Below are 10,572 nucleotides of genomic sequence, written 5' to 3' on the forward strand. Positions count from 1 at the left end.
AAGCCCTTACCCAAAAGCATTAAATCATTTAGGCGTGAATGCAAAAGGTATACATGATGGGATTGTTAAATGACACTATTTAATGGCGACTATTTAATGACACTGTGATATGTTTTAAGAATGACTACTGTTTGTTATATCATGTCATTGCCACCCGGCTTATCGCCTAACAGCAATGTATCCCAAATAAATAAAAAATAAAATAAATATTTTTGAAAAATATTCATGCAAAGTAATCTCCAAAATCGCCCCATAATTAGATGCTGGTAAATGAAACCTTCACATATTTCAATTTATTTTCAATAACTCTCTTACTCTTGTGTTAAAAATTCCTGTATAATAATTGTTGAATCCCTTGCGGTTCAAATGATATTTTTGGCACATAACTTTTCAACCATGAATATTTTACATTATATAGTACTGTGAGCTGTATTGCTTGGTTCTTACTGAAATGAATCCCTTGAATTAGTCTTCATTTCGAGCTCAGTAAACAGAATTAAATAATTGTCGAAGTATGCGCATACACATTCTTTTGCGGAGGTATAACTCAAAAGGCAACATTAAAAATTTTTTAATATAAATTATATTGGTTTGTAGAACTTATTGATTTATTATATTTAAGGAACACATATAGCGCCATAATTTAGTCTTCTGAAGTAATCGATGATAAATTCCTGAATCACTACCATGGAAACTAATGTATTTTTAAACCATACTTTACTATGCATGTTGTCTGTGACCTAATATTTAATGACTTATTTTAGTATATTTAAGAAAAAATAAAAATAAATTAAGCGAAAAATTATCTAAATTATTTCTGATATCCAACAATAAAGAAATTAAAAATATTTTTTTGATTGTTCATTTTGTATTGTGATGATGGCTGAATGGAAAACTGTACAATATTTTCAGGGTATCTGTGGAATTATTGAACTAAGACATGTCATTTAATCCCTAGAGCGAATTTTGTTCATTTAATACTAGGGCACCGCTAATAGGTGGACTCTGGGCGGAATGAATTCATTCATGCATAAACTTTCTCAACAAAATCGGTGGCGGCGGGAATAGAATCCATTTAGTTTCCACAGATACATAAAAAGGTTCGATGTGGAAAACTATGTTTTTCTATGAATAACTGACTATTATTGTTTAGATCTGCATTTATTTCTCGGAATAACTTGGTCACTATATTGAAAGATGCTGAAAACTCCCGAGTTCTACTGTTGGAAAAGAATCAATGAATGCATAGATATGCGATTTAAATAGCAAACAATAATTGGAGTACAAAAACACGATCAAACAATCCTTCTATTAATCGTTTGTCGTTTCGTCAGAAATATTTAAATCAAATGGCTGTATCTCATTTGCCAACTCTTTCTTTTTTGTTCATTTCAGGGATGAAAATAAACATTTTAATAATATTAGCTTTGCATATTTGGAAATATAAAATGAAAATTCGAGATAGCTCATTGGGTTGTTTTCTCTCCGCGCTTAGGTCTTTTTCTATGTTTATCCGCGACCTTTCGTTTAACATTTATTTTCATTTTTAAAAACTAACTTTAGAACAGAAAATATTTAAAAAAATAAATTCTGGGTGTGACTTACATCTATTTAATATTTTAATCACAAAATGCAAACAATTAACAAATCTAAATATTGGTAATTTACCCCGCTATCTCAAATAACACAACGATGTCAGAAACTTGGTAATTGATTTTATAGAACTGTTGAATATATATTCGGGATAATGAAGTCCCATCCAGTAATGCGGATTGGGAAATTGCCATTCACTTTAAGGAAAAATGGAAATAGATTCGATATGTTTGGCGATCAGCTAGTTTTATGAGCCGGAGAGGCAACTCATAAGATCACGCGTAATCATCAGAACCAAAGCTTGGCATGGCAAAGAGGGTGAATGATAATACTCGTAAACCCCTTTGAAAAGATTTGATTTCAACAAACACTCATATAAAACATAGAAATGATCAAAGATCACTCAGTGCAAGCTACGAATGACCTTTTCTTTATTTACTTTTATTCGCTTTTTTGTTGTTTTTCCAGCATACGAAACGCAAATAACCAGGTGCAAATTAATTATTTTGTGCTAACTTTCCAATCGTTTCAACTAAATGTTAATTCAGAAACGGTAAAAAATTAACGGCCTAGGGACCGATCCGGTCCAGCTGGTCATTTAACGTGATTTGCGAAGGCTTTCTTAAGGTTCCTGAAAAATGTTACTCCTACACTGCATCAAGCGGGTCAAAGAGGAAAAACAGCAGCTTAAATAATGAACTGTTAAAATCGTAAAAAGGTTGATTTATAAAAAAACACGACTCAATCCTTTAACCAAAAGGACCAATCGAGGAATTTTTGATCCGGTTTTGTCTGCTGGCCTTTTCCAACTGATTCCAGTGATCTTTTCCATGCTTCCACGTGCACCAAAGCCTGTTTGGTATACTTCTGCTTTTCCATATTTCCACAATATTGCGTTTTGAAACGGCGTTTACTTTACCTGGGGAGTCATCGGAAGCAAACTTCTGATCTACGCATTTTAGATTGGAAATATAAAAGGTAATCATTTTTATAATTATCCTAATCATAAGAATTACCAACATCCTAGTCCTAATGCGTAAATTTTGTCAAAGGTATTTCAGTATTTTTTTATTGATTTCACCGCACAAGTAAGTAATAAACATAACAATGAATTAAAACCTATTTTATATAAATAAACACAGAATTAAATAATTCGCAACTTGCAGAAAAGGCAATTAAGTAATAATATGATGTGATAAATAGGAAAAGATATTTTTCGATAGGTAAACTGCGTGTTTTCCCCACCGGATGCAATACTTTACGGGGCAAATTAATGGCTCTACGAGTCGATACAATGATGAATGGAAATGAGAAAATATATTTTGAAATCGTCATTTCGAAATAACTGCCAGGTTTAAACTTTACAGAACTACAAACGATTAAAGAGTGATAAATTTTGTTACACGGGAATCAATCTTTTTTCTTTGTCCGTATAGGCATAATGTTTCCAAATGGCGAAGGCACGTATGATGTGTCCAAAATGCTTCGTGGTCGTTATTTGATTTTGCAACGGCGCAAATTTGGTTTTATTACACGTTAAAACGGAATTTCTAAAAAAAAAGAAATTGACGTAAGGCACCACTTACACGAAGAATTAGAAAAAAATAGGGATGGGGAACGTTTACTTTCACTTTTCACGAGCTCCAAGCGATTCTCCTGGATTTTAGGTAACTGCTTTCCGATACATCACGAAATACCGCAATTTCCGTGGCAATCACAATGAAACCACCTCTTGGTGTGATTACGCGCTGCATTTCAATTTCATATTTATTCCCCCGCAGCAGAATACAACGATCCAACGAACTTTCTCTCGGCACAAAGGACGGAAGAGAAGAGGCGACCCTGAGGAGTCTTCAAATGTTTCCCTATCCCCTCACACGTCGCGTCCCCACGCCGCTTCTCAATTATTCCGTCGGTCGAGAATTATCCTCCACGAATTCGTATTTATTATTATTTTTTTCCTTTTTCTCCAGTTTCCGTAGTGAAAGTTTTGAGCGAAGGATGAGTCGCGGATTAATAATCTCCTATTACTCCCGCCTAGAGGCGTCCCCCACGAACGTCTTCTCCCGACCTACATGAGGCGCGAGGGGGCGTCTTGACCTCGCCGCCATTCGTGAAGAGCACCGTCGCCGGGAGGAAGTTTTTTTCTCCTCTCTCTTTTAATGACCCGCGGCCTTTGTCAGCATGGATGGAAATCTGGGACTCCAGAGATGAGAAAATGAGCGGAGATTTTTAGGAAGATACTTCTTCGCATCGGCGTAAGGCAGAGGAGGAGGTAGGTATAAATTTTGCGAGGAGATCGCGGGCGCCTGATCTGGGAACCTTACATTTATCGCCCTCAGTCCGAGGAATGAATTGTGTAGTGTGTTTTAAAGTTGCGACATTAATGTTTACGGAGATTTTATGACCCCAATGTGAAACCATGTTCCTAGCTAATGGCTGAGATGGACTAAAACCATCTAAATTTTTCGCGTAAGAGATAGGACCAGGTTATTCGCAAGGGGTGAAAGCTATCTCACACACATATACGGGAATAATTATGTATCATATGTTTTGAATTCTCATTGACAAATAAAGGAAAATTTGTAAGTATTCATGAAATTTTATTATTTATTATAACAATGTCCACATGGGATATTAAATCTTCACCTGAAGTTGGTAGGAAGCTAGTTTGTAATATAATAGAGTAGTAGTAGTATTCATGGGATGCGACCGACCGCTAAATTCATTTGCGCCATTAGGGATGGAGAGGAAATTATGATGGGTGAAGAGAAACCCGGCGTCGTCATTAGCCTACTCTTAACGAAAGGTGCCAAGGGGTCCGCAGCTTAACGTCCCATTCGACGGACAGCGTACTCACTCAAAACGCCCTCCACAAAACACCTCAAGTAGGGATCGAGATACCACTGAAAAATATTCGACCACGCCGGGATTCGAACCCGGACCCTCTGGTTGGGAGTTTGTAATATCTGTTACATAGAATTGCTATGGTCTGGAAGCAACCTCTTGTGACTAGTCGTGAAGAAAATATTACGAATCGATGATATTATGCCATCGCAACACCTTTGTAATAATTTGTCATCGTGACCGTCATGTCCCAGTGACGCAGCTTTTATATGATCCCATCATAAATTGCTAACGAAACATATAATGATCTCTTTAATCAAGTTGTTAAGACCAATGAAGCTATTAGGAGGAGAAGAATTACAAAATAACCTCAACAGAGCGCCTCACCGATGACATGGAAATTAATATTCCATTACCCATTTTCAAGCTTGCAATCAGAAATGAGATATCCTCAGATTTGTAGCTTCTACTAATGATTTTAAATCAATTATAGAACAAGCGATGAAAAAGAGGGTCATCAGCCCTAGCCAAAATTACTGGAGAGGGAGGACCAAGGAAATCTATGACGAACGATTAAATTTCGGTCGATTACTAATTTGGCTTGGATAAATGTGATGGATGTTCAATGTAAACCGACACAAAGATATATATATTCAGAAAAAAGTAGAATCTCTGCCGAATAATATTTACCTATCTTTTATCATAAAAACATCTTCTCACATATTCTCTGAATCAAATACTGATTAACTGCTAAATGTGATGCAAAATGTTTCATCACTAGATAAAATAAATTATAAACAAAATGCATTGCATATCTTCATATTTATCAAAGGTTGTTTTCATATGACTTGTTAGCGTTGGGTTAGCGTTAGAAATAAGGAATGATTATTTAAATATGCATTTCAAATGCGGAAAAGTTACCCACTAGAGAATGGATTTAAACTTGCCGGTAGAAAGTTATTTTCTTCTCAAAACATCGCGTAAAATAATACTCGGATTATCCTAATAATGCAATTGTGATAAATTGAGTGAAACTCAAAGATTACATATAATTTTCAAGTTATTTACGTGCACTTTATTTGAAAAATTAATTTGAATAATCCGTCCTATTGTTTCTCCACAAACGTCATATTCGTTCCATTCAACTACAAATTCATAACTTAATGAATATTCAATGCTCGTGAGGGGGATTTGGAGAAACTCTTGCGTTACTTCCTGCACTGAATGCTAGACCTCATCTTCTTTTTAAATGTGCTTAGCACCACTCGGCCGTCGATTTTAAGGCGCACGTGAGGACCTCTTAACCACCTGTAATGGTAAGATCTCCCTTTTCTTACTCGCTTCGGCCGCCTATGTTCCTCCCTCGTCCAGCTGCGTAATTTTTAGCTTTCACCGTTGCTCAAAAAACGGACTCCTACTAATGGCTGTCAAGGACCATCCTTATGAGAGATGTTTTGTATTTACCTTGAGAGGGGAAAAGAGAGAGAGAGAGATCCGAGAGCGTTGTCATTCACCACCACCATCGGACCAACGGGAACCCCTTCTCATATTTCTTTTCTGCGATTCATGCTTTAGAATGCCCACAATTGTCTCATATTCGCAAATATTGGTAAGCGTAAAACTTCGCTAAAATTACAGTTTTCTCAGGAGCTTAAATTTTGAGGACGTGTTCAAGTCAATTTCAGAGTAATTTATAATTATTCAGGGTTATCTGTTGTCATAAATCAGTTTTCCAATGGCGTGATAGAAAATGTAGTCAAAGAATCATTCAAAAGTTTTTAGGTTTGGTTTTAGGTGATACTGCTAGATTAAGTACAAGGATAACGATCTTGGATAAGTTTTCTTGAAATGCTATGCGCAAATTAATGGCATTTTTTCCTCTTCTGAGTGACACTTCGGTTTATGTTACATGTAGCTACTAACGATTTCAGCAGATTATTTTTATTTTTTGGTAGGGGCAACTAATACAAGTACCGAGAGAATTCTAGTAAATAAACAAACGTTCGACGATACGCAGGTGAAACAATAATTTTGATTGGATTTTTCAGTTATTGTGACTACACGGATTTATCTAAATTAAACAAAGATTAAATTCACATATACAGACGAAAACGTTTAAAGATATGTTTATGTATTCATAAAGAACATGATAAATACTAATTAGTCATTACTCATTCATCACATCATGAATATGCATCATTCATCTCTTACACTCTCACAAAGCAACGTTACCGAGGCACAACTCATCTGATAAGGCTATAATAGGCAATATGATATGCAAATTCATTAGGTGTGCCATATTTTGATGGGGTATCATTTTTACCTTTAACTTCAAAGCTTAAAAGACAGCGATAGTTTTTTAATGTCAAATGTACACAGAGAATTGGAGTGATTAAAAATATTTAAAATAAATTTTCAGTTATACGGGATGACAAGTATATGAACGAGTTGGAAAAGATGAGCAAACCGAGTAACCCTAAAGTAACCGAGAATGAGAGAGAGCTGGGCGAACAATAATTTTTTAAAAGTAAAGAATTTAATTTTTTGTACGCTCCTGCATTTGCGAAATGTCGAAAAAATTTCCGTGGTGTCGCTAATGAAAGTAGAAGATATTTTTTCGTTGAAGAAAATTATCTTCCTTTTATTGATGCATGCAGCTGCAAATTCTGAAGGTTTAACATGAGTGAAATCATCGTTATGTCTCAATAATTGTAGCTACTCTTAAAAAGTGCAGTGTATACCAATTTACGCGATATTAAAGTATGGTTTAAATATAATTGACAAACCCTTGATATGTCTTCTTATCTATTTGATAAATAAGATTAAGGAAAGGAAAGGCTATCAGTGCAAATTCCCTCGAACTTGATCAAAATAAACGAGATGGGAAGGCACACCATGAGTTCTTTTAAGTGGTGTATTCTTCTGCTTATTCTTGGTGTGTCATGTAATAAAACCCGATACGTAAACTGAGTATGATTTAAAAATGATTTGGAGATTTTGGGGAACATGATGGAAAATTTACTGGGCATTTTTACCTTGTTTATGAAAGTGGGCTTTGATTTTCCCACTATGTAAAACCGAACATCCTCACCGGTTAAAATCATCTCGGTCCACGACCGGCAGAGATAATAGGAAATGGCATGAGAAGGGGCAGGATGAAGAGTAAAATAAATGCTTAAGACTGATGGACAAAACGGTCCTCAGAATCTTAGCGAGGAAATGGAAAAAAGAGGGAGTATGGAGGGTGGATGATCCAAGATTAAAGGGAGGAAGGGGTCAGGCTTTTTGTTGGGCTACCCTTTTTGAGAGTTGGAACCAACGACCTCTCCACTCCAAACCCCTCCCCTATTCCCAGTATAGAGGCGACCCCACTCCCTATAGTAGTATAAGAAGGCCCCTCGAGTGAATTCGTGACGGGTTGACGGGAGACAGCAACGGATGGCAAAGTCATTACCGGGAGGAAAAGCAGACTCCAGCCGTCTCTCCTCCTCATAGTTACTAGGACTGTTTTTGCCAAAAAAGTCCACTGCAAACCCCTTCACCCGCTCCCGTTTTTTTTTTTGGAATTCAAATGAGGTGAATTGAGATACGTAAAGGAAAATTTAATTTCTGTACAAGTGAATGGTAAATGACTTCAAGCATGTTCAGCCACATAAAAAATATTGCTTTGAATCAAGAGATATGAAAACAATTATACAATATTCACTTCTCTAGACACTGTATATGTACATATAAGCTTTAGACCCTAATTGGTGCAATTTCCCGCTTTTATTCTTTCTTCCAAAGACCATTGTTCACAGAAATTTGCTGCTCGAGTTCTATAGATTGTTCATATTATTATTATAGTTAATCTACCGGTTAAGGAAGGCTTTGTATGGACACAACTATCAAATAAATATCTTGTCTCTCCTAACAAAACACAACCCAAAATCCTAATCTACAGCAAAGGCCCTCTCCATCTACGCATACTTCCTTTCTTTCTTTAGGGAAGCACACCGATTCCGTCCAATATCCCTATCCTATTCCTGCCCATTCCTCGTTTTCCTAACATTTCGCCCTAATCACAGTCTTCAAAATCACACTTCTGATCAATATGCTTTTCATCCATTTTTCCTGTCTCCTTATTTCTCCCAAATATCGCCTCTCCTCGCCCACCATACCTAGTACCTCCTCATTTGGTTTCATTTCGGTCCATTTAACCTACTATAAACCCACATTTCAAAAGCGTCCAGTCTAGGTTTATCATCCTGCTTCAATGACCATGTTTGTGCGCCGTACAAGACTACAATCCATATCAAAGTTTTAACGAACCTTTTTTTACCATCCTTAATCAACGTCCATGCCACCAGATCCCTCCTCCCTCTGATAGCTTCTTTGCCTAACGCATTTCTTCTCCTCCCATCCCTATTACTTCGTCTATTTTGGTCAAAGTCATAGGGATGCAACGAGAAGAATTGCATTCACACTGATGTTTGCGGAAGCACTTCCGAGATGCGGTAATTGTTCCACCTGCTCTAGTTTTTGCCCTACTGTGTTAAAATTTGAGTCGGTCTTTCTCTTAGTGGAGAACCGCATGTCACTTGTTTTATTTTCATTTATTCTCATTTCATACCTATTTCCAACTGAATTTCCGAGAGCAATGCTTGCCACCCCTCGACTGACAGACAAGGTAAAGCTTGATCATTAGCAAATTTAACTGATTTTATGGATTCCCCGCCGTCTTTTATTCCTATCTGCAGTTCTTTTCACACCTCTTTATTCATATTCTCCAAATATACGTTTAACAGCACAGGTGATAATGGAGAACGATGCCATACACCTCTTCCTAGCACTGCCCATTCGGACTCTCCGTTCCCCACTAGCGCCTGAGTAGACTGAGACATGTACAGGTTACGGATTAGGCTCTTATCCCTGCAATATTTTCCTATTTTCTGCAATATATTAATTACTTTTTCCCAATCCACCCTATCAAATGCCTTTTCGCAATCTACTAAACAGAAATACGTCCTGATTGTATTCTATGTTTCTCTCGATTAATAATCTCATTACTGCAATGGCATCACGCGTACCTGTCCCTTTCTTGAGGCTAAAATGATCATCTCCTAAGTAATCATTTACCGTGCTCTCAATCCTCCAGTAGATGATGCTGAGAATCACTTTAGCTGCGTCCAATAACAAACTTATTGTTTCGTAGTCCTCACATGATGTAGCCGTTACCATTTTTGGAGCGGGAACCAACACTAACTTAGTGTGGAACTAACACTAACCTCACAAAGTCTTCCGGCCAAATTCCTATCTCAAAAATGCTACGAATTAGTCCATATGGACTCTTTCTCCCACATTTTCCTAAAATTTTAAGTAGTTTGGTGGGAATATTGTCTTCCCCACGGCCTTATTTTATTTCGTTTCCCTTTTTGTAATTTCTATCTCAAGGTCGAGTAAGCCTGAAATTAAACTATCTTCATCTATCGTTTATCAATTTTGCACTCCTACTTCTTCTATGTCTAACACATTCGGTACTTTAAAGATCGATTCGTTTTATAGACATACTATGTATCTTTTGTGGAATTCTCGCCGATGTGAATAATAATGTACACCAAAATTGCACTAGCGAACAAAAACAAAAACACAGAAACTCACAAAATGATGCACAACTGGGATTCCTCTGAGGAAAAGAAAAAGTAAGCAAAGAAGGAAACTAATATTGCTATTGCTCATGGATATTGATAATGGCGATTTTTTTAGAAAGACATCTGTTAAAATAAAATAAGGGATTGAACTGGGCACCACATTATCGATTATAGTATTGATATGCTCAGAATACATTTGGATGAATCTAGGTGAGATACCTTATTGAGAAGCAATAATAATACCATGCAGGTTTCATGTCCTCTAAACTGAGACTATCCATCAAATTTCATGGAATCCTTTCAATCAATATGCCACCGCATCCCGCTGCCAGCAGGTTCTCTTATCTATAGTAGTGAATCCGATGCGGTTTTTCTTGGAAGCGGGGAAGGAAGTTTGGAAAGAGACTGGCAATCATCACCAAGGTATAGGAGGATTTTTATTATGGATACGTGACTTTGGCGAGCGAATTCTCCTGTTTTTAGGTCGCTCAATTCAGCCGTA

The sequence above is a fragment of the Hetaerina americana genome, unplaced genomic scaffold (assembly GCF_022747635.1).
Source record: "Hetaerina americana unplaced genomic scaffold, ioHetAmer1.1.p SCAF_26, whole genome shotgun sequence".
NCBI classification, from domain to species: domain Eukaryota; kingdom Metazoa; phylum Arthropoda; class Insecta; order Odonata; family Calopterygidae; genus Hetaerina; species Hetaerina americana.